The following is a 24907-nucleotide window of genomic DNA, read 5'->3' as shown; positions in this document are numbered from 1 at the left end:
GTAATATATATATATATATAAACGTTGGTGTGAAATTGCTATTAGCGTAGATTATCTATAACTTCCCCCTGATCTTTTTCATATTGTACTATAAAATAAATGTATACATATTTCTAATATCGATGATCCCGAGGAGGTATCTTCTCTATACGTGCTTGGCTTCTCGAACCTAGTCACGTTGTTGGCCCTTCGCTTCATGCATCCTCATTTTCTTCTGATGATATAGACCCGTTCATCATTGCCTTTGACCATGAGAAGTAAAATTGAGAGGCCTGAAAGGTTTTGATGGTAGTCTAAGGTTATATTGAATAATGGCTTATTCCCCTAACATTCTAGCTCCATCTTTTCTTTTGCTTTCCATGGGTTGTATAAGCTTCATTGCTCTCTTCTTCTTCATCTCCTCTTTCATTTCACTCTGGGAATTCTACAAGTTTGAAGGTATTTCTTACACAATTTCGAAGAAGGTATCGTTAGCCACGTTCTTGACTTAATATAATTGAACTTTGTAACTGGGATGAATTTTACTTCTTTACTCTATGAAAAAGGGGAGGGGATAAACCATAAATAATCGTTTTCTCTTTGTCCTTTAATTAATTATGCTAATCAACTTTAGTCTTTCTTTCTTTCTTTTTCCTTTTTTTAAAAAACCTCCCTCCACGGTTACATTTGCATACGAATTTTCGTTAAAGGTAGTAGGGTCGACTATATTTTGTTTTCCCGAACATTCGTGTGGGACCAAAAAATTAGGGCTACTTATTAAGACTGAGCGGTATGGTCTTTATTGCATACAAAGGAGACCATACTAGACTACAAGTAAAATTCCAGTTTTTAAATTACTTTTAAATTTTTTTTTCTTGAATTATCTACAGTTATTTATGGGGTTAGGGCCAAAGGGAGTCCAGAGAAATTAAGTCTAAAGATTCTTTTAAGAAAGAGTGTAGTTTTTATCTTAAAAATGTACTTCAAAACTTTCTTGGAGTTGGAAGTTCTATGTTTTCCCAGACAAATTTATCGTTTAAATATTCAAAACATGAGGGTTTCTTTTTAAAGTTGTTAATGTTTTCCCTTAAAAATATGCTTTAAACTACGCTGACATTTATACATATATCATTTTAATCCAGGTCGACATCGGTGTAGACAGTTGTTTAATTAATTTGAATTCGATTATAATATTCCTAGAATTTTCTCATCCATCTTTATATTTTGTGAGAGAGAAAGGAATTCCGAGCTTTATAGACTTACATGATCAAAGAAGCCTTAGATAGAATACAGTTAATCATTTTAGAAGACCCATAAGTAGGTCCCTTTTCTTGGAAAATTCAGAGAAAGACGAAGGAGGGAGTGAGAGAGAGAGAGAGAGAGAGAGAGAGAGAGGGAGGAAAGACCTCGGAAGCTTTTAAATGGCTAGTATTCCATTGTTTCAAAAGCGTCGTCTCGTCTCTATAGTTCGTCCTTAAAATTTTCAATCGATGAGAAAATTATTTGCGCCTTTATAAACGCGGACGGACTCGTTTCCACCTTTGTGCATTTATCAAAAGGGCCCTCGCGCTTATAGAACACTACTAACGTCTCCTTCATTCAAATCCCTTAATAGGAAACAGCTTGCGAAAGGGTAGGCTTGTATCATCTTCAAGGATATTTTAATTTTCTAGTTCAATGATGCCGCCCTACCCAGTATTTAAAATGAAAAATAATTTTTCAGTATTTTTTTTTTTAAACTATCCGTTTTATTTTTATTCCATTGATTCTTAATTCCTCAAAAAAGGAAAAGAATAAAAAAAGTGTCGGAATAAGAGAGAGAGCTTTACTCATTTTTTATACGCCCAATTAGTTTTAATAAAAACGCATAGCGATGGTTATTTTCACAAAACAAAAGTTAAAAGAATTTTTTATTATTTTTCTTTTTGGACTTTTTTAATTTACTTAATTGGATATTTAAGGAAATAAGAAACGCAACGCGATATTTTTTTTATTCCCAATTGATTTCAAAATTAGATTGCTCTGTGCTGTATTAAAAGTGATTTTTTTTAATTCATTTCTAACTCAAAGAACTTGAAGTTTTTGGGAGTTTTTTGAGAGTAATGTTGGGTTGAAAGAGAAGTTATCCGGCGTCTGCTTTAAGGGTTTTTTTTTTTGAATCCCAATGCGGGGCGCGTAGTAGGTAAGCCTTTTTTAATCTTCTTTGAAGAAAAACTCGTTGCCAAGATTGAGGTATTAATAATAAACGAATCAAAAAATCAATAATTCTTTTTACGTGGAAAGGAAAAAAAGGAAGATTCCACTCTCTCTCTCTCTCCTCTTCCATCTCCCCGAGCGATATTAACCAGAGAGAGAGAACCGAGTGAGAGAGAGAGAGGAGAAAAAATTCCAAGCTTTTTTTTTACCGAAAATATGTATTTTTTAAGGTAACTTTAAAAGATGGTTAGGAAAAAAAAGAATCGGTTTTTCTTTTAAATATAGTGTCTTTATAATTGAATAAAAAACTAATTTAGGATGGGCATTTTAAATGTCCCCAGAGTTCTTTCTCCAAAGAATATTGAAATTATTATCAGTGCTGATAGAACGAAACGTTCAGGCTAATGTTTTGTCAACATTATCTTGATAAATAGAAATTAGCAAAGGGAAAAAAATTACTAACCCTGGATGGAAGCTAGTCCCCTTGACAGGGGTGTGTTGAGGGTGTAACCCTTTTTACAGGGGCAAGCAAATCCCCTGAACACGGGTGTGCTGAGGGTGTAACACTTTTACAGGGGCAAGCAAATCCTCTGAACAGGGGTGTGCTGAGGGTGTAACACTTTTACAGGGGCAGGCAAATCCCCTGAACACGGGTGTGCTGAGGGTGTAACACTTTTACAGGGGCTAACAATAAGTAGTTCAGCTTTTCTGTATAACAAACAAATTGGATTTTACCCATAGAATTCTTATATTGCAGGTTATTCAAAAAAAAAAAAAAAATTTTCGAAATAACATTTTTTGGAAAGTTTCTCATACCGGAACTCGTGTACTTATTTTTTCAACGTAATCTCATACGCTGTAATAATAAAGAATTCTTATATTATAGTGGTGGTTTTTTTGTTGTATATTACGGGTTTGTCCTCACTCAGCCTGCCTTATCCGGAGTATTTAATAATACAAGAAGGGGCATCGGCTATCATCTAATTACCCGTAGAATCATCCCCTGTTATTTAAAAGAGACGGTCGGTGAAGTCAGCTCCCATGTCTCCTAGCTCCATATGAAGATATTTCATATAAAAAAAGGCTCGCCCAACTCGTGTCTTAAATATAATGATACTTACAAGAAAACGTCCTTCATAAAAAAAAGAAACGGGTCGGGATAAGAGTGAGAGGAGAGACACTGGGTTCCTATTATTAAAGTATAGATAGTGTAACGGCAAACCGGCGCTTTAAATAGCGCTTGATGTTAAGGAGAATGACATGGGGTGTCATTTCTCTTCTCTCTCCCGTATCTTCTTCACTTTTTGCTCTAGTGAAAGACAAGAATTTGTGCTTCGTTTGTAAAGTTGTAGGGGGAGGAAAAATGCGTTAACATACTTCAGTATACGATAACTTTTTTTAATTTTAGTTTATAGACAAACTGGGATCGCGTTTGTTTCAATATAGCCTTTAGATTATAAGTAAAGCAGCTTTTAAACGTGGTAGTAATTCGTAATTGAAAACGTCTTATACTCTCGCAAACTCTTAAGAAAACTCGGCGCTCGGCTGATAAATTTTATTATGACGGGTCTTCAAATACCTGGACTGACACTGAAGGTCAGCTGACGCCCCTCGTTGACCTAGACACTCTAAACAATTTCATGCTTAAGGCCTTAGCCGGCACTGCGCTGGACAAACGGCGCCTAATAGAAAGCTTCATTAAAAATGGCGAGGAAGCTTCCACCCTTGCCAGACAAGTGACTATTTTGGCCTTTACTGACCCTACGATCTCGTCGATTTCCGATACGCGTGCAAGACATCGCGCGCGGCAACGTTACGTGTACGTTTCTAAGGAAATTCGTCGACTTTACTCCACGGTCTCGTCGGATCAATCCGGAACTGATAATTATGACTCGCAAGTCTAACCTTATGGTTTTTTATTTTTATTATTGTTTAATGTCTTTTTTTTTCACATTATACCCAGTTATGTTAAGTGTTTTAACTGTAAATGTTAGGGGCATGGGCACTGAAATTAATTGCGTAAGGGCTTTGAACTTTATTGCAAAACAGCGTCCGGCTGTAGTTTGTATTCAAGAAACTAACGTCTCCCCCGCTTTTGCGCGTACTTTCATTTGGACTAGGTCCCAGTATAAATTTTTTCACGCTCACTCGGCTCAAACTCAAGGTTCGGGGGTAGCTGTCGGTGTTTCGCGAGAATTAGCCTCTAAGGTTGTTTTTCATGACCTCTTTGCGAGTAACTGCGTTTACGTACGCTTACTTGAGCAGCACGTAAACTCGCCAGATACTAACACGCACATCTTCTCTGTTCACGTACCACCGACGGATAACTCCTCTGCTGCAGAGCTGTTTAATTTTATCGCGCGTATCCTAGATCAAGCCGGGGACTCAGATAAAGTTATTCTTGCCGGAGATTTTAATTGCACTCTCGACCCTTCACTCGATCGCCAAGACTGCGCCGAACGCCGTACCCCCGTTTGCGCTGCACTTCGCGACCTGGTCGACAGGTTTGACCTCAAAGACGTTTTTAGATCAGTTAACCCTCATCTTTTAGCATTTACCTGGCGTTCCCTCAACCATGGCAAACTTTTGGCTGCCCGTTTAGATCGCATTTATGTCTCGGATAACACCCGTTTACGCTACGCCCGGCATATTAAAACGCACTTCTCTGATCATGATGGTGTTTTCTGCGATTTCTTCCCGGAATCTCCGACGCCTCGTCGGCCGCCTTACTGGCGTTTTAACACCTTACTTCTAGATGACCCTCGTTTTATTTCGGAAATGCAGGCTCACCTCACCACCTTCATTTCCCAGAAACCGAACAATATTTCAGCTGGTGATTGGTGGATTCATCACCTAAAACCGCTTATAAAGTCCTTCAGCGTCAGTTACTGGCATGCACTTAAGAGCAAGGAGAATGCGCGCGTTTCCACCCTTGAACGCCTACTCTCTACTTGCCCAGCTAACTCCCTTCTTCACGCAACCTACTCTGAAGAACTCAGAGAGCTTCAACTTGTTGAAGCTCGCCAGTGCCTCAAACGAGCGCGTTCTGAACATTTTACGTCCATTGACACTCCATCTAAGCTCTTCTTCAATTTAGAACAGAAGGCTTTCTCCTCGAACTTGATTCACGGACTCTACGGACCCGGTCGCGTGCTATGCACTGATCCGACCGAGGTTCGAAACCTTGCGACAACTTTCTACGAAAACCTATACTCAGCTGACTCCAATCTAAACATCTCTCCTTCCCCACTGTTTGACGGCTTACCAACCCTCACCAGTGACCAGGCTCAAATTTTTGAGGCAGATTTTACTTCGCCTGAGCTTTTCACAGCTGCTAAATCTTTGTCTCGAGGGAAGGCTCCTGGACTCGATGGTCTCCCAGTTGAGTTCTATCTCACCTTCTGGAACATCCTAGGTCCTCATATGCTTAATGCCTTTAAGGACTTTTTACAACACCCCAATTCTTTAAGACGTTTCACAGAATCTGTCGTCAGTTTAATCCCTAAGCACGGTGATCTGCTTGATTTGAAAAACTGGAGGCCTGTCTCGTTAACTAATGCCGATTATAAGATTTACTCTAAGATACTTGCGCTTAGAGTGAATCAGGTCATCGGCTCTTTGGTTGGTGCTGGCCAAACCTACTCCATACCGGAACGGTCCATTTTCCAAACACTCGGTACACTCAGAGACATTATTTATCTTGCAAACCGCCAGAATGAGGCCTTAGCTGTCATCAATATTGATTTTGAGAAAGCTTTTGATAGGGTTGACCATAACTACCTTTTTCGTCTCCTCGGTTGTCTAGGTTTTCCGCTTATGTTCGTCCAACAGATTGAGGCCCTTTACTCCAACGCGTTCTTTAGGGTTCGGATAAATAACTCGCTCTCCTCACCGATCTCTTTTAGTCGCGGTATAAGGCAAGGCTGTCCCTTGTCAGGACTCCTTTTCTCCCTCGCGATTGAGCCGCTCCTCTTGAACATACAACGAACCCTCACCAAAAACGCCTCTATATCACATATGAGGCTTTCATACACGTCATATGCTGACGACCTCAATGTTTTCATACGGTCTGTGGACGATTTCCAGCTTCTGCGTCAGGCCTTAGAACTCTACTGTCGGGTCTCTGGGGCTTCTGTAAACTTCACCAAGTCTTTTGGCCTTTGGTGTGGTTCGTGGAAAACCCGTGTAGACACACCCTTAAACATTCCTTGGCGTTATGACGGCGGAAAGTTCCTCGGAGTTTTCCTCGGCAATGACCCAGATTATGAACAAAACAACTGGCCCGATCTCCTAACACGTCTTCAACGCACACTTGGACGTTGGTATAGACTGAGACACTTGTGCTCCATTTATGGTCGTGTCTTGATCATAAATCAACTCGCGTCCTCGGTGTTATGGCATAGACTCAAAGTACTTGACCCGCCTCCTGATTTTCTCACTACGGTGCAACAACGTCTCATTCATTTCCTTTGGGATGGAATTCATTGGGTACCTTTGAAGACACTCACTCTCGACAAAAGGTGCGGCGGAATGGGCTTAGTCGACGTTGCGACAAAGGTTTGCGCTTTTCGTCTTGTCCAAGCGGCTGACCTCCTTCGTGGGGATCCTGTCTTGGCACCTTACTGTAACACCGCCTTCGCGGTTCTTCGGAGCCATTTCCCTGATCTCCGCGATCTTAAGATATATTTCGAAAACCCACACCTCTCGTTTTCTTCGATTCCATTCCATGGTTCGTGTCTGAAAGCGTGGTTTTCTTCCCCAATTCAACTGTCGCTAGACTTATGCGACCGCGTGACAGTATTTTCCATCAATATTTTCGATAACCGCTTTGTCCAGGAGAAGGATGGTGAGCCGCTTTTTGGTTCACTTCACTCCCGTCTTAAAACTGCTGGTATACGAACCATTGGTGACCTTATTAATCACCGTACTCTACGCTGGCACACCTTAGAGTCTGCCATTGTAGTAGACCGCCCTTCGCGTTTTCAGCTCAAAACTTTTGACCTGATTAAAACTTCAGTAATCTCCACCTTCCCCACCATTTTTGACAATTACGGAGTTATTCACGGACATATTTTCGGGGGATCCACAACACCGTCGTACTCCCTCCATGCCAATCTCTTCTTTGGAAACTGCAGTGTAGATCTGACGGATTTTTCGGTGACTAGATCTATTTATCGATTTCTAGTGCACTTTAATGTCATTCCACCAACACCAGTCACCCCTTCATGCTTGCTTGAGGATTTACTTCTTCGCAGGCATGCAGATCTTTGGCGCCCGTCCCGTTTCTCACTTTTCTCCACACGGATGGAAAACGGTCTTCAATGGAGGCTCCTGCATGGTAGTCTTCCCTGCCCCACGCGTCTCGTCCATCTTCACAATGACTACGTCACTCCATTTTGCCCCTTTTGTCCTGCGCTAGGTACACTTGGCCACATTTATCTTACTTGCCCTGTTTTTGAATCGGTGAGTTTACATATCCTCCGCTGGATCTCGTTAGCTCGGGCTCACCAGCATGACATTGCCGACACCTGGCTTTTGGCTCGCGGTCGAGGTCATGACGTGTGCAACCTGGCTTTCCTTATCTTACGACGAATTTTTTATGAACTGTATAGTCAAATCCCGCGCCTCGGGTTTGAGCCTAATGATTTTGACTCCCTCGTGAATAACTTAACCCGTAAACATCATAAAATTATTATTGGCCGAATTAGTGCATTGCAATCACGGTCATCTGACCCTGAAAATTTCCTCCGTAATCATGGCTTGACGCCACTTTTTAAACTTCCAGTGCCTTTGCCCTCTTGACCTTCTTAATTTAACTGTACCAAAGAATCTCCACCGCGTTTATATTATTATTATTATGTTTATTTATTACCCCACCACAACACACTGAAAGTATTCTTTGTATCCGATGTTTAATTTGTATTTAGTGCTCAACTTTTTCGTGTAATCTGACAGAATAAAAGATCGTTTTGTAAAAACAAAAAAAACTCTCTCTCTCTCTCTCTCTCTCTCTCTCTCTCTCTCTCTCTCTCTCTCTCTCTCTCTCTCTCTCTCTCTCTCTCTCGTAATATTCAATAGAAGAGTGACAACTTGATTGCGCTATAAAACGTGTCTTTAATGTTTAAACGAATTTTAATGTTTTTTTTTATTTTATTATTTCTTTTCTGGATCTTTCTTCGTGTTATTATATCGGGCGTTTTAATGGGTGTGCACAGTTTTTCTCCCCTTGGAAAACGCGCGTGTCAAAATGCTCGGAATATGCGTTCTCTGATTGAACTTAATTACATGGTTGCCTTCCTCCTTTAAGCCTTGATTATAGGATTGGCCCATAGAAATTCTTCCATAAACAAATATACAGAATTTACGCCTCCTAGCTGTGTTTATACAATTACAACTAATATATTTTAAGCTTACCCTCAACGTATTTCTTCAATCAGAATCTAACCAAATATTCCCCTATTTCCTCTCTTTCAGAGTATTGACTGAATTTTAACGGATAAACCTTGATATGGATTGATTTTAATACATCTCCAAATGGAATATCAACGCTTATAGGTAAGTTGACAACTTTTTGGTTAAAATATTACCACCCAAAGACCACCAACCAACCTGATCCAAATGAAAGAAAGTACGTGTAAAACTGTGTTCGTGGCGCTGTAATATTTCTTTTTGCAAAGTTAAATATTAGCCAAGGCCTAAACCCAGCCGCTCTAAAAACCGTAATATTGGAAATATATGTTTAATGGAAATGAACAGAATTTACACACACTGGGACTCTGGGATTAGGGACATTGGTCACCTGATTTCTCCTTTATACCTTTTCCGTGCGTTTCTTCCACGTAACTTGCTTCTAAAACTACAACAACTCTTTTCGACAAGCGCCAAAAACGTGTACCTACCTTACTACCTCGTTTTAACGTGCAGTTTGTTCTCCATGGTGTTTCGAAACCGGTCGATTATATTGGAATAGACATCATCCTTCCTTTCCGCGAGTGTTTCTATTCCAAGCTTAGGTTTAAAAGGGGTTACACATCAGCCCGCCTCTCCTCTTTTAAACCACTCTCTTCCCCCCACCCCGAAAACGTTGTAATTGGAATAATTAGGCGTCAGGTGAAAATTATCGTAATTGAATTATTATTATTAAAGTTGAAAGTTTTCGGGGCTTCATCTGATCTGAGACGGAATTGCTAAACCGTGAAATTCTCAGGCCTTTCTCTCTCTCACTCTCTTTCTCTCTTCCCTCCGGCTTTTAACTTAATTTCGTTTCAACTTAACGTTTCAAGAATGGATGGGGGATTTGTCTGTATATAGTGATTTTCCTTCTGGGCCTCAGTTGGTCAGATTTAGTTTAATTATTTCTTTGATTATATTTGATTAAATTTCTCCCAGTGCCCAAAGGCTAAATCTGAGAAATTATATAATGAGATAGACCTTTTAATATATTAACTATATATCTTTTTATACAAATTAAGTAATGTTATACAGCGTATTATTGATCTGAAAATTATTTCTACCCGGTTGTTGTCCTTTGAAGACTCGAGCCATATGCAGCTATTTCACATTTTTGCTTTGTATACAAGTTTTATATCGTGCGTGATGTTTTCTTTTGCCAATCTTATTCAATGTTTGAATTACCATCAAATTTGATAGCTCGCTCTCCACTTTTGTACAATAAAAACTTATAGGTATAATATATATATATACATAAAAAACCTGGTGGAAAATGAGGGATTTTGGTCTGAAAGTTTCTTAAACTCTATATGGTCGGTTTTGGCAGTGCGGTTCCTCCGGATGAAACCCGTTTCTTTCGCCGTGCTGCACCATACACTTATTAATTTTAGACCTCCTAGCTCGCTATATCCATCCATCCAGTCGTCTATATTTAATAAAATATATTTGATCGTGTAAAGGAAAGTAGGGAGAAGGGGGGAAGCCGCCAAACACCGCGAATATCATTTCGTGAAATTGAATTTTTTTGATATATTCTAGACATGTCATAAGTCGTCTTTAGATTTTTTTTATTTCATTTTCAATCCCTCTTAAGGGATCTTTGACCTTTTGTAGAGATATCACCGGCAGCTTATACTTTAACTAACTTTACTTTACGCTTATTTCAAAGTCAAAGCCAGAGGTAGCTAGGAGAAAGAGAAAAAAAATCCCCAAAAGAAATAACTTATAAGCGGAGATCATTAACAGAATCACTGTATGCTTAAGGATACATCTTCTCCTCGCATCACAGGGACCATCTTCTGAATTGGCATCGCTCCCTTTTTTTCGCTGACTCTCGAGAGGCAGGCAGTTCTTTTTTTTTTTTTTTTAAAGAAGTCGATAGCTTTGAAGTAACTGACTGAGAATTAACTTGATAGAACTGTAAGATGAATAGCGGACGTAACGTGTTTTACTTCCGAGGAATGCGCTTCCTCCCATCCTTAACTATGATGAGATGAGATGAGCGGCGCGAATGATGGAATGATTCCACGGGGGACGTGCGTGAGACGAGGGTTAAAGTCTTTAATAATAGCCGAACTGCGCACTAAAAAAAGAATATTTCTTCCTCCACCCCTGGTCGTCATATTTTTGTTGAAGTGTAGAATTTGCCAGAAAGGAAAAAAATGACAAGGTGAATTGGCTAGCTATCTAGTTGGTTCTACAGTGTATTTAGAAGAGCAACGAGCAAATTGGCTAAAGCTATTTTCTTCTTCACTGATAAGGGGTCCCCCATCTGGAGAGGCTATTTCCGGCGGAAACGCGATACTCTAGTACTACGTTTTTTGCTCTTTATATATATATTTTTTTGTCTCAGCGAGCTCCAAGTCTCGAGTATACCTCCTGACTTGTATTTTGCAACCTTTTCTACAACCTCTTTAATCAGGGTACATTTTTTTTCTGTTGCCCTTATAACCTCCCTCTTCATCTTGTTTTGGCGGACGTCTATAATTTGCTCTCTTATCTACGCTATTATGATGACAATTGCTTATACATAGATAAGTCCTGTTGTTTCGATCATTACGCGAAACCAATTCAAAGTCATTTTTAAATTGCTAACGTTATTGCTCTACCGTACATTAATAAAAGTAAACTCTGTAATATCGTTATGCTTAAAGTTCCCATCGCTATAAACTCCCTCCCATTAAGCTATAAAATAAATTTTAAAACTACCTAGCTGCTTGACATTCATTAGCGTGCGTATGTATATATTTTTATATCATAATGTTTGTAAAAGTTTTTAATTATTACGTACGTTATGTTCATTAACGTCTCTAAACTAGCTAGGTTTATACGGATTTATTTCAGACTTGGGCTACGTTTTACTCTCTCTCTCTCTCAAACTGGGGTTACATTTTGTCATAACGCGTGGCTACCACGAAGTGTATCATTTTTCGCCTCTCATCCCGAACGAATGCTCCAAGCAGGAGCCGAACCCCTTTAACGAAAAACATAACTCCCATTTGCAGGCGGCGGGGTTCGACGTTCGTGCTTGGGCAAGTGGGGCGTTGAAGCAAATTTTTCATACCTCGTATCTTTTAATTTTGCAAATTAGGTCGTAGCAATTTTCGCCCTTCCCCGTCGCGTTTATCAGGGAATTATTAAAAGGTCCCCATCCTAGCTAGCTTCTCTTTCTCCCCCATTTTCCATCCTCCTACTTTCTCTAACGTCACCGGGAATCGTCTTCCTAGCCCTTGTTCCCCAACTCCCACGCTTCCTTTTTTTCCTTCCCTAAGCTCGAAATTGGTCGTCTAGCTTGGTCGAAATTCAAGCCGTTCTGAATCTTAAAACGGAAGTATATACATTTGCAGTTACGTGAATTAATTTTCAAGCGTCCATGAATTTTCGTATGAACGATTTCTTCGTAGTAGCACGTTTTGTAACGATGCTCTGTTTAAATTTCACGATGGAATTGAATTTATTCTTAATGGTGGTTCGGGGAAACCAGCCGAGACTTTTGGTGTAGTGTTTAGTAAAGGCCTATCTATATCTATAGGAATAGGTTTTAGCTTCTCTTCAGTACTCCTCCGTAGAGAATTTTCCCGCGCGGAAATTAATTAGTTCCGTGTGTGTGCATGTGTGCCTTTCTCTCTTTTCCATAGCTCGCTTTGCTTCGTTACCATGGTAACGGATATATTTTCTATATTGTATCCACGACTTTGTTGACTGCTACTTCTCCTGCGAGAGAGTAAAATAGCTTGGACTTTTCTGACCACGCGCTAGAGCGAGAGCCTTCTCTATTCGGGCGAATAATCGCGTGCGATTGTTGTGTCCATGCACTGCTCGGGTTAAAAGTAGTTTTTATTCCTTACCCCTTCACTCCGAAATATTTGTGCAAAAACCAGGTATCTCGAATAAGTTTCTTAACGAAAATACCTAGTTTTTGAATTTAGATTGTGAACTGTACCGTTTTAGTTTGAATTTATCGGAGAATACCTAGGCCTACCTTACTCAATTGGTATTCTTTGTTCGAACTTTTTTCTATGGGAATCTAGCCTCGGATTGAAATGGGAACTCGGGAATATTAAAAGGGTTATTTTGTCAGGTCAAAATCCGGGACGAATTTTGAATGTAACATTCGTATTTTTTCTTTCTTCTTCATCTTCTCAGGCGTTGCCTCTATAAATAGGAACCTCCTTTTCTAGATCCTTATAAATCTTCCGTTGTCGGGATAAAAATTTTTCTTCCTTCGAATCTTCTTCTATACCAAGTCCCAACCAACTTTTGACGTCGTAATATTTTTGTCGTGTGTAGTAGGAGGGATTTGGGGAAGGCGTGTTAATCCCATAGCGCGGTTATTTCTTCTCTTCCCGCCAAATGTGACCTCGATTTTTAGTTAGTCGGCATGCACGAAGAAACGCGTTTTACACGCGAAGAAAAGCGTAATATTGTTGTCAACAGTTAATTCCTTTCGATATGTTTTTGGCTGGCTAACTTGCCGCCTTAACACGCTTCGGCGTCTTACGACTGAATCTTGTACCTATAACTGACGGGCGATCGAAGTTTTCCGTACTAGCTCGCCCCCTTTCTTTTATGTAACGTGTTACACCGTATCTTTCGTGATCTTGGGTGCTGTCAACACCAAAAAGGTGTAAACGCGAGGAAATGATTGACCCGCTTTCTTTTAAGCGACAGATAACTTATTTGTTTCTGAAAGTCCTGTCTATAGTGTAAGACCAGAAATAGAATTAGGCCTAGATCAGGTTTTTGTATGCCCATTTCCAGAATTCCTTCTTGACTTTTCCAATATATGATTCCAATCTTTTTTTCTTCTCATACGGATTATTGCTCCCTGCTTTTCTCCAATGTTGAAATACTCCTTGTCTCACGTGACCCTCCTCAAATATAGCTCTCGTTCATTGGTGATTCAATAATCGGAATTCGTGCCTTTAATCATGAGCCATTATAAATTCCATATTTCAAGAAATATAAAAATATGAATTGAAATTTTTGCAAATTACGTAAAATTATCGGGGCCATCCATTACCAATAAAAACTCGTTCTTCTAAAATAATTTCGAGTTTTTTTTTTCAGCATAAAAAATATATAATTATCCGTGTAAAATTATAAACACTGACGAGAAATTCTCTTCGTTCGTTCTCTGGGAAAGTCTGTACGCCTGGTTTAGGTGTTTCGCATGCACGAGTTGTCTAAGTCTGATGCAAATGACGTGAATTTTCTTCTTCTAAATCCTTTTAAGGGAAGATGGGTTGTTTATTATTATTAAAGGTATTACGAAGTATAGGAGGATCGGTCATCTTCCCATTCTGTATACGTAACACCGTTAGTTATAGCCTTTTTGAGAAATATTTTCGTTTCAAAAGATGTGCTGCTGCTGGTCGTGGGGGAGTCTGTCACGTTTTTATTTTGCTTTTCCATCTTCTCTCTCCCTCTCTCTCTCTCTCTGTCTCTCTCTCTCTCTTTTCTCCACACTCTGGCAATCATTTCTGCTTAGTTTATTTTTTTTTACTTACTTTAATATGTATTCTAGAAGCAGCATGGTAAGAGAGCTTCCTAAAATATTTTTGCCTTGACCAGTCTGTCACGATGTTCGCCCTGCTAAAATAATATATAAATTTTTTTCTTCTTCATCGTACATCCTTTTAAGAGAGGTGGATGTGGATGCTTCAATAAGATATACATGTAGAGACGGAGACTCGAGAGTTTTTAGTATAAAAACAAGAGATGGGTACGGCGCGACCTAGGCCTTGGAAATAAATAGTTAAACCGCGCCGATCATTAAGCGGTTAATGTTGTAGAAATGGTAATAAGTAAGCTTACCAAAAAAAAATGAAACCGGGTATATGAGTTTATGAAATATTAATTCGACGTTTTTCTAGGAGGCTACAAAAATTCAATTTCTCACTTTTTTCGAGGGCCCGGTGTTGCGGAGAAAATTTACGATTTTTCGTGCCTAAACGATTAAATACACCACCACATAGCCGGGTGAGAACTTGGATACGCGGGGGTGCATGCATGACTTTGCTCTCTTATATTATATAGCTTTGGACAAATTCGTAATAGTATAGACACCAGAATGTACCGATTTTATTTATTTTTTATGTTAATAATGTATATCATATCATTTTGAGGGATATGTACGATTATGAATCACTAAATGAATGACCCGGGGCGATATAGAAGAAGATGAATTTGCGCATTTTTCTCCCGAATAACTTATCAATTTACCAGTTCAGTACCAGCCCCGGGGCCTTGTAAATTCAATTAAAATCCCGATTCTTGACATATGACGCCATACGCACTTTTATAAAATAATAATAATAATAATAATGGGATGTATAATTTGTACCTTTTTAGATTGGTATGTAAGAACATTATGGTATCTCTATTATGTAGTAGTAGGAGTGTCTATAGCAAAAATATCTGCCGTGTTTTTGTATAATTATCCTTTTCGGGGGTTTATTCCCACGCGGTAGATATAGCGTGATAAGCATTTTTTGAAACTTCAACGCCCGCTATGTATGATAAATATTACTAGACGTTTCATTAACGACTATACTAAAAAGGAAAAAAAAGAAAAAACAACAAAACGTGGCTGACTACATCAGTAATATGGCCGTGCCATGGCCACTACACGGTTGGTGGTGGTGGTGGTGGTGGAGTGCTGCTGGCGCTCAGGAGGATGGTGCGGTTACGAGTTGGATGCGTGAAACGCCACAAATGGATGAGGCACGAATAACAACAAACATTATTTTCTTTTTCATCTTTTCTTTCTTATGATTGCACGCCGTGTACTTTTGGCCCCCTCCCCCTTCCACACTCCCTCTAAGGTTCGGAATTGCGCGTGTAACAATCCATTTCAATCCCTGACTGCTTCAGACCTGAGACCAAGCAACCCAGCTGTGATAAGAAATCTCTTGAGTTTGCACTGGAATTCATGAGCACATATTCGTTTTTATGCTAATATCATCGCCGTCGATTAGTCAGGATCTTAATCTTTAATTTGGGTACGCTGTACTTCATGGAAACTGGTGTCAACTTGACCGCATCATTTACAAATCACGAGCTGCAACTTTCGAAGTCACAAGTGTTTTTGTGAAATTAAATGCTCCTCGTTGATTTGGAAGGAAGTAAAGCCAAGATCCTATTCTTAACGAATGACGACTTAAGGGTTCAATATTTGGGTGTATGTAAGATTGGACCTGAAATAAAAAGGTTTAAAATTTCGTAATGCGTGGATAGAGCGAGGTGAGGTTAAGGCTGAGATAGCTACCTGTCGTAAACCAGTGTTGGGATGGACTACAACTTCATCTTTGTTATTCTGGCTCGGGAGCACGAACTTTTTGCGGAGAAATCGGAGGAATACGCGATCATCCCATCATGCGGGTTTATACTTTGCGAGGGCCGCTTAACGTATGTCGTATCTAAAGCTATATTATCATCTTCCCCCGTACATACTCCGCAATATGCCTTCCTCTTCTATATAGCTCTTATATTTCGATGATGGCCGCCAAATTATCCGACTTTTTTTTCTTTTTTCTTGTGTTCTTCGTTACACGCGGGCGGCTCAGGGAAACCCTCGTGGTAAAGGGGGGCATAAATTTGACCTTACGACCTCTCCCGTATATATTTTGGTATTATTTTTCTCTCCACCGATAATCTTCTCTTATTTCCCACCCCTCAATCTTAGCTGATGGGAAGGTCAACAACTCGAGGATGCTTCGTGTACGTTGAGTCTGAAGATTTTGCTTTTGGTGGGTAATTTAGAGATATTTAGGGGTGAGACGGGGAACTTGTATTTCGATATATATAATAATATTGGCTTGTCTATATAATTCGGGACATACATGCATCCTTTGTAGCCCACGGGGATTGTTTGTTGTCCTAAATTTGAGGATTTTTTATAGGGATAGATCTACGTTTTTTGATTTTAGGCTTAGTGTGCATGAAGAATGTTTCCGGAAAATTTTGCTATTTGCGAATCGCTCGATTTAGTACATAAGTTTGGTCCAATTAGCTTGAGAAACTGCGATGTACAGTACCAACAGTATAACCTAGCCTACCGTTTTATTTACAATATCCCACGATAAAACTACTTAGAGATAAATAATGCACCCCTTCTCCCTTTTCTCTTTCTCTCTCTATCTTTACCTCCATTAGAACAATTTAGAGCTCCATTTACCCTCGGCTTTTTATAGCATGTAAACAACTGTAAATAGGAGTTTTTTTTTTTTGTGCCCACTTGGGTGCCTTTCCGAAGTAATCTTGTCTATCTAAAAAAAGAAAAAGAAAAAAAAAATCCTAAGTCTTATAAATTTTCTTACTTCCCAACTATAGAACACAAAACTATATACTATGAAAGAGAAATCTTTTGAATTTGCGCCCTTTACTCGCTTTTACCTTTTTACCTACCGCAGTGTCTTTATCAAAAACTATTTCAGAGATGATAGAAAAGGAAGGAAGAGAAGAAGAGAGAGAAGAAAAAAACGTTTCTCTTATCTCAATCCATGGTTTTAGAATATTTCTTTTTTTTTTATTATATTATATTCTTTTTTAGCGATTTGCTTTTGGGAGGTTAACCAAAAACCTTTTTTCTTCAATTTTAAACCATCCTACGAGTTAAAATTTATAGCATCCCCTAAACCTTTACCGATTTCTATCTTACGTGGCTTACCTTTTAATAAATTAACCCTAAGTTATCTATCAATTGACCACGACTCAACCAAGGCTCTTAATATCAATATAACTTCTAAAACTTCGGTTTAATTGACTTATTTTTTAGTAATTTTTACCGTGTCTACTATTTTATTTTATAACAAAAACTAAAAAAACCTTAGCTAAATTTTTTTCACTGTACAAATTGATTGACAGTAATTATAAGCCTCTAGGGTCTTACTTAAATTATAGCCCCCTCTGTTATTTTTTTTATTTTATTTTATTATATTATTTTGGGTATATAATATATAATTGTAGGCCTTTATAGTAGGCTTATGGGATCGTTTTTAAGCTATAATATAATAGTGATTAATTGATGGGGTGGAAAACTTTTAATATCCGCGTAAAAGATGGGAAAACATATTTGGATGCGTAGGTCGGGCCGTGCAGCGGAAAATAATGCTTTCTTTCAAAGGAGTGAATGAGTCGACAATCTAATAAGGTTTTAGTCATGTCGCTTTCATTTGACCTTGGTGTTAAAAGGTCTGACTAAGATTACCTAAAGAAAAGGAAGGGGTTGTTTTGGATTAATTCGTGAGTTAACGTCAAATTCCCAGACTTTTATCTTAATTGCATCTTACTCTATGTTGTTGTCACAAGAAAGAGAATAAAAGGGTCTCCTAATCCTAAGCCTTTGCAGCGGCTAAGCCTTGACTCATTGGGATTTCTCTTAAAATCAACCATATTTTCCCTTAATTTTGATTGGATAACCAGCTCCCCTATAGAAATTTTATACTTATACAAATCTTTGGAATATAATATTTCAATTTAATTAAGTTTTCCTTACGGTGTATAAGATGGTATAGTTCGTGAGAAGGAAGGTACTATACGATTCATGTGATATTTAGTGTCGTATATAGAAGGCTTTTAATTTTAAGTGCAATTTCAAGTATAGGATATCAAAGCCATTTTAGCAAATATGAATGGGGTCTCTTCTAAAAATCAGTATATGATTTTGAACTTAATATATATGTCATTTTCTGTGTCAATATTGAACCGACTTCTCTCATCTCTCGCTGTATCTAGTTCATTATAATTATAGCACGGAAGCAATGACGAGAGAGGGGCCGGAAATAAGGGTTTCAGGGTTTGTAATAAGCAATCATACGCGTAATCCAAAAGCAAATAAAATGATAGATATTAGTAATATGAAACGATTTATCTAAGAAGTGTTTCTTTATGTCAATTTAGGCCTAAGCTTTTGATAATTATATCTATGATTGAAAGAGAGGTTCGTAAATGATCTTAGAAACGCTAAGCCTAACGCCGAATACTTAGTCATAATAAGACTCTAGGTCTTTTCCCCAGAAGCTAGCTAATGTCGCTCTCGATACAATCTATAACGGTTAATCGCCAACGTCTATCCGCGGGTCCCAATATTCTAGGTCTAATGCTTCGTGTCTATTCAATTATTAAGTGCCCGAGAATATCTTATTAGCCACCAAACCCGTTTATTATAGTCAAGGGGATCGAGAAAAGGGATTCTAACATTAAGCTGCGGCAAAATACAAGGGAGAGAGAGAGAATAGCTAGCCGCATGCTATTAAATTATTATTCCTTCATAGTTAAGAAGGGACTAATTAAAGCTCCCGATGACATAAAGAAATTTGCTTCACGATTCGGTCATCTAAATCAATATACGATTAAAAGTCTATTAGGACGTCTTCTTTCTCCCCCTTTTCTCTTAGACTCTTTCAAAACCATCCAAACCTCAAGAGAGACAGAACGCCTCGAGGCGATTTTTTTTTCTTTTCTTACCAAACTTCATACGTACGAATTATTAAAGGGATAATGACACACGAATTATTTATTTAATTTCATTTCTTTATTTTGAAAGTTTAGCTCCCATAATGTTTATAATTTATTTAATTGTGAACCAGGGCTTTCTTGCACGGTTCATATTGTAGCTCTAATTTAACTCTATATTAATTAATTTTTAACGTAATTATTTTTGTTAATAAGATGTACAGACTGGTTAGTACACCTTTGATTTCATATTCGGGACGGGATATACGTGAAGAGAGAGAGAGAGAGAGAGAGAGAGAGAGAGAGAGAGAGAGAGAGAGAGAGAGAGAGAGAGAGAGAGAGAGAGAGAGAGAGAGAGAGAGAGAGAGAGAGAGAGAGAGAGAGAGAGAGAGAGAGAGAGAGAGAGAGAGAGAATGTTTTTCTTATTTTTTTCATCCCTCAAATTTTCTTTTAAAATTCCGCCCACTGGTCGTGCATGCATTCTGGCCAAGAAGCATATGGGTAGGGTGCCTGCAGCTTTTTTTTTTTTTTTTTTTTGAAGTAATGTTTAAATAAGTTTTGTTTCCATGGTTACCGAGATGGGGAGATAAGGGGGCGGTACAATCACGTTTAAAACCTTTTTGGACGTTTTAGAGGTCTCGGTTAATATCCGTCCTGTAGTTATCGAAAACCCCTTATATGTTTTTTTTTATACTCAAAGAGGTCAAGGGTATATCTTAGAGTTATTTAAATTATATTTTCTTTTTAAAGATGAGGCATTTTTGACGTCACTTTCAAACTTTATTACATACATACATAAATGTTTTCCTGCGCGTAAACCTTATTATTAAATGAGAAATATGTTATTAAATATTACGCGTGTTTTTATATAATGGAGCAATTAGGAAAAGTTTATATTAAATATTTTTCTTTTTATATTTATAAAGAAAAGCTCGCTTATGTTGGTAAATCGCCCGGAGCCTTTTAACTTTGCTACATCATCTTTAAACAGTTGCGTGGGAAATTTGAAAGAATTTTTAAACATACCGGTTTCAAGTCTAAAATTTTTTTTTATTATTATTATTTAATAATAACCAGAGACTTATTTCGTTTTTATAATGTTGTCATCTTGGTTTTTATCCAAGGGGAGGGATACTAGCCGGATATATTTTTAATGGATTTTTAATATTATCTTCCAGAGTGGTGGAGTCTACTGAGGATTTATAAATTTTGTTTTTAATTTAACTTAAAGGGATACACCGGACGATAGTTATTTTTTATTCCTTTTGTAAATCGAAAGAGCGTATCGAAAGAGCCGAAGCACTGGGGAGTACCCCTATTGGACGACTAACACCACCTGACGGATTCTTCCAATAGAACTAGTCCCCAGTGCTTTTTGGGGAACCCTAACGCGTAGTGTCCAAAACGGAAACTAAAAAGGAAAAATAAATAGGGTGAAGTATCCCTTTAAAACATTTTTTTTTTCTCTGCCAGACATAGATAACTGTCCCACCCATTTTGAGTTAATGTGACTCCTTTCGCCTTAATTTATTAAAGATTTTAACCCTTTTTCCGTGTCGCCGAAGTTAAAAAAAAATAGATAGAGTTAATTTCCCTGAGGCAGTTAGTTTTAAATAAGAATTGCATTAACTAACCATTTTTGGTCCCCTTATTATAAAGATTTCTCTAATAACGGTGACTTTTTGCGTATGCGCAGCTTGTATATACGAGAAAAGAAATAAGAGAAGCGATTAAACTTAATTAAAGGCGTTTTTAAATTTATATAAAGTGTAGGTCGGCGGCTATATAGCTCTCTTTCCGCGCGATACGCTTTAATTCGAAATTATACGATGTGGGATTCCTCGCGTGAATACCAAATTAGAAGGAAAAACAGCAACGTTTTTAATTGCAATTTAAGGGAATATTGAAATATAATTTTGGTTACCTTTTTAAGAACAAAGTTCATACCTTTAGTCTTGCTTTCAGTACCCCTTTATAAATTATTTTACTAGGCCTACCTTTTATTAATTTCACTTTATAGAGAAAAAAGCTAGCTTGTTCATTAATAGCTTTATCTTCAACTAAAGACGAATATTTTTTATAATATCCATATCGTTATTGAAAGTGGATTTATAAAATGAAAAAATTCAGTTTTATCATAGGTTTATTACATATGTTCCGTTCCATAAGTTTGTCACTGGTAACTTAGAAACTGGAGCTGGTCATGAAGTGAATGAGGTAGGTCATAGATTAGATTGGTGAGGCGCTGTCAAAGGCTTAGTAATGCAGACTAAATAGGACCTATGGAAGTTTTGCAATTTTACCGAGTGTAGTCTGCAATTCTCGCTTGTCGTTCTGCTAGAACTAGCTCGAGCTGTAACTCTCAAGCATTACGAAGTTATAGGTAGTGTCTTACTTATGGATGGAACATATTACTTATAAACTTATGGTATTATAATAAAATAAAAGTGTATTATAGATAGGAAGGGACGCCATCCAAAAAACCATCGATTACTCAAGTCGCGCTCTTACGCGGCCCATCGCTTCTCTAAAAGTTTCCGATAACGTTTAAAAAGATTCGAGACTGGGTTAATGGTTTCGATAGTTTTCAGCCCTATAGAGTCTCGTAGAAAAAGCGTTTAATGCCAAAACCCCTATGCCTATGCCTATATATCTAGATGCCCCTGATTTTTATATACTTTTTTTTTAATATTATATATTTTTTCATTACCTTCTACTGTCGTTCATTATGAATCGTTTCGAATGGAAGGCTTTAGAGAGAGAGTGAAGGGGCTTCGGGATCCCTCGATCCATTTATTATATTCTCGGAAAAAATGTTATTAAAATTTCTATACATTTTTTGACAATATAATAAGTACCAAGATGAAAATTGTACAGTATCTTCTTTCGTATATTAAGCAGTAAAAAAATATTTTTGAAAAGTTTGTTGAAAGAGGATGAATGGATGGATGGGGATGCGATGCGATGTAAAATTAAATTTTGCCCAAACTTATATATATTGTATATATAAGTTTAGCTTGCTTATAACGAACTCTACAGCAAAATGTTTCAGTTCTTTTGCTTCAATTGTATCTGTATTACGAAGTTCGTTGCTTAAAGTAAATAAGTTAGAAATGATTAAAGAGAAATTTACGTAGCTGCGAAGGGGAATTTATGGTTTTACTTCAAATTATATACTTTCGTTATACTTTTATCGGAGTTATTCTAGATATTAATATTGCTTGGGGGGCTTATAAGGGTAAGCCCTAAAAAATATCCTTGGATATCTCTATCATTATTTCGACCTATACCGATTTCCCGATTTCAGGAATTGTGATTGTGATTTATTTTTTCCTTTACTCCTGGAGTTTCATCTTCTTGATATCACTTTTTTTTCCTTCCTCATCCTCTTCCCATAGATATAGGATGATCAAGATCCTTACTTCAGCACTTTTTCTTGACTATAACGCGCCGTGGAACACATTCTCTTTTCCGTATATACGTTTCCCCTTCTTTCTTTCTTTCTTTTTTTGTTATTGGCTGCTAGGGACCTGACCACTTTATTGTCCCCTGTCGTGGTATTTCTGCTCTCGCTCCTCCTTCATCTTCTTCCCTCATCCTTTGAGTTTTTTCCCTCTCTCTCTCTCACTCACTCTCTTTACTCCAACCATCTTTCTCTCTCTTCTACACCGCATCCATTGTGAAGATCACTCTATTTTTCGACCTGCATTTTATTAGAAACAGGGGAATCTCCCGTGAAGTTTTTTGTAGCCGCGTTCTTACTGTATTTGAAGAAATACAATCGTAAATACCTATTTTGACCTATTTTTTATGTAAATTCGAAATTCATTGCTTCTCCATCCAAAGTTGTTGAAGTAATACCAAGAGTTTTTAAGTTTAGATCTTTTATGGCCTTGAAGAGAGACAGTGTTTAATAATGCAGGCTGTTTTTCCAACTCCTTTCAATACGATTTCAACCTTGAATTAATCGAACTAACCTCGAGTTATTTAAGTAATTGTAGTTTGATTGCTTATAATTTGTTTAATACATAAATCTTGTCGGTTAGAACGAAGCGATTTTTTTTGGAAAGTATTTTTATTTATGTTTAACTTTTTAACTTAAAATATATTTTCGAACGACTAGAGTGTATGTATGCCTTGTTACGGTTGCGTGAATTTATAGATTTTATTTATATACTGGCGTTCGATCGTGCCAGACGAGCATTAGAAGAGTAAAAATCAATTGGTCCATTTCTTGCCATGGATAAAAGGGCTAGCCGCCAAATTCCTGGTCACGACTTTTAATACTGAAAATTTCTTTATTTCACTCTCTCTCTCTCTCTCTGGTCATTACTAACCCTAAAACTTCTCCTCCCCATTATATTAAACATTTTTAAGAGAATTTGCTAATGTTCGGTAGCTGCATGCAGCCTGCAACCAGTTTTGTTTTGTTTATACAAACTGTACATACCAAATTATTATTGATTATGGCTCGTACGAAAATTCTAAAATGATCATTGAATTTAATATAACTTGGCTTCTATTGAATCAATAATTTATCGAGTACCAACGCGATATTATTGAAAACATCCATTTTTAGACCAGTCTGTATTCTGTAGTCTGCTTGGCTGCAATCTGAATGAAAACAAAAGATTAAATAGACCTGACTGTTCTTTCAGGACTTGCTTCGTTTTGAAGAAGAAATTTATTATTAATGCGTTCATTTTTGGCAATCTCTTGTGCTAAATAAAATCAATAGATATTGTTTCGATCTAATACAAGAGAGAGAGGATGAAAATATTTGAAATTTGAACCCGTTGTTAAGTTACTTCAACTGCGTGTATTGAATGTTCCAAATGATTTACTGAGCCCATATGCGAGAAAAGTATATTATTAATGATGACGTAGTTCCTGTAGGGAGGGAGCTTGATTTGAATGTGTCAAAGAAAAGGCGCGGGAATAGAAACATCTCCTTCGTTTCTTTATATATAGAGGCACTGCTTCTTTCGTCACAACCATGTTCCATGGATGGTCTGGGTCTTCTAGAATTCTTTGGGATCCCATCTTCTCTTTTTTTTTCACAGAGTCTTCTCTTCAATAAAGAAAAGAAAGGAGAGAGAGTTAAGCTTAAGTAAGGCGCTCGTCTCACCGTATAATCCTATAGAGACTATTAACGAATGGACAATAGGGATGCCTATACTTTCTTTTTCCTTTTTTTTCTATTTCTTCTTTCTTCATCTTTCCTCTCTTCTAATGTAGACTGACTGACTGACTTCTTATCCTATCTTAGGATAAGAGATGGTTGGACGTATGCGAACGGGGCTATTTATGGAATGGAATAAAGAGGGGGTGGACCAAGGGGTGCATGCTTATAAAAAAGGGAGGAGTATGGGGAGTGAAGGTGCTAGCTATCTATTCCCCCTAAAAGAAAATTCCTGTGGCGATTTCTTACGTACTTTTTTTAACCGAAATATCTCCTCCTTGGAGTCCTACGCGCTCAGAAATTCATTACGCGATGTGAAAAATAATTCAGCCCAAGAAACTAAAGCAAAATAGGATATAGTTTTATTATTTTTACCTCAATTAATGATCTTCTATTCTGTTATATCAGAGTTGATAGAGGTGCATGGGATTCGACCCTCCCGGTATTTTTATATCTTTTTCTCTCATTCTCTCTTTCTCTCTCTCATCTCATCTCTTTCTGGATGGAGACTGGCGGTGTACTCTTGGCGCCCGAACGTCGCTGTACGTTTCAGCAGCCACTGTCTTTCATATATACGGCAGCTAGGAAGCTATCTAATCCCACAAGTCTATATCTCCATCCTCCCCTCTTTCTCTCTCGCGC

The 24907-nt window shown here is 37.8% G+C and overlaps 1 protein-coding gene across 1 annotated transcript in view; it reads left to right on the top strand.

Moving 5' to 3' along the window:
* LOC149661754 (toll-like receptor Tollo) overlaps positions 1–24907 on the top strand; it is a 182084-nt gene that overhangs the window by 138691 nt on the left and 18486 nt on the right. Inside the window, exon 5 of the mRNA XM_089843680.1 lies at positions 8650–8730. The gene's annotated coding sequence lies outside the window, so the exon portion shown is untranslated. The remainder of the gene's footprint in view (positions 1–8649; positions 8731–24907) is intronic.

The sequence above is a fragment of the Phalangium opilio genome, unplaced genomic scaffold, assembly GCF_054372755.1.
Source record: "Phalangium opilio isolate 3A_F unplaced genomic scaffold, DU_Popi_V2 ptg000070l_1, whole genome shotgun sequence".
Lineage (NCBI taxonomy): Eukaryota > Metazoa > Arthropoda > Arachnida > Opiliones > Phalangiidae > Phalangium > Phalangium opilio.
The sequence above is the reverse complement of the archived record's forward strand: the minus strand, read 5'-3'. Positions and strand labels throughout refer to the sequence as shown.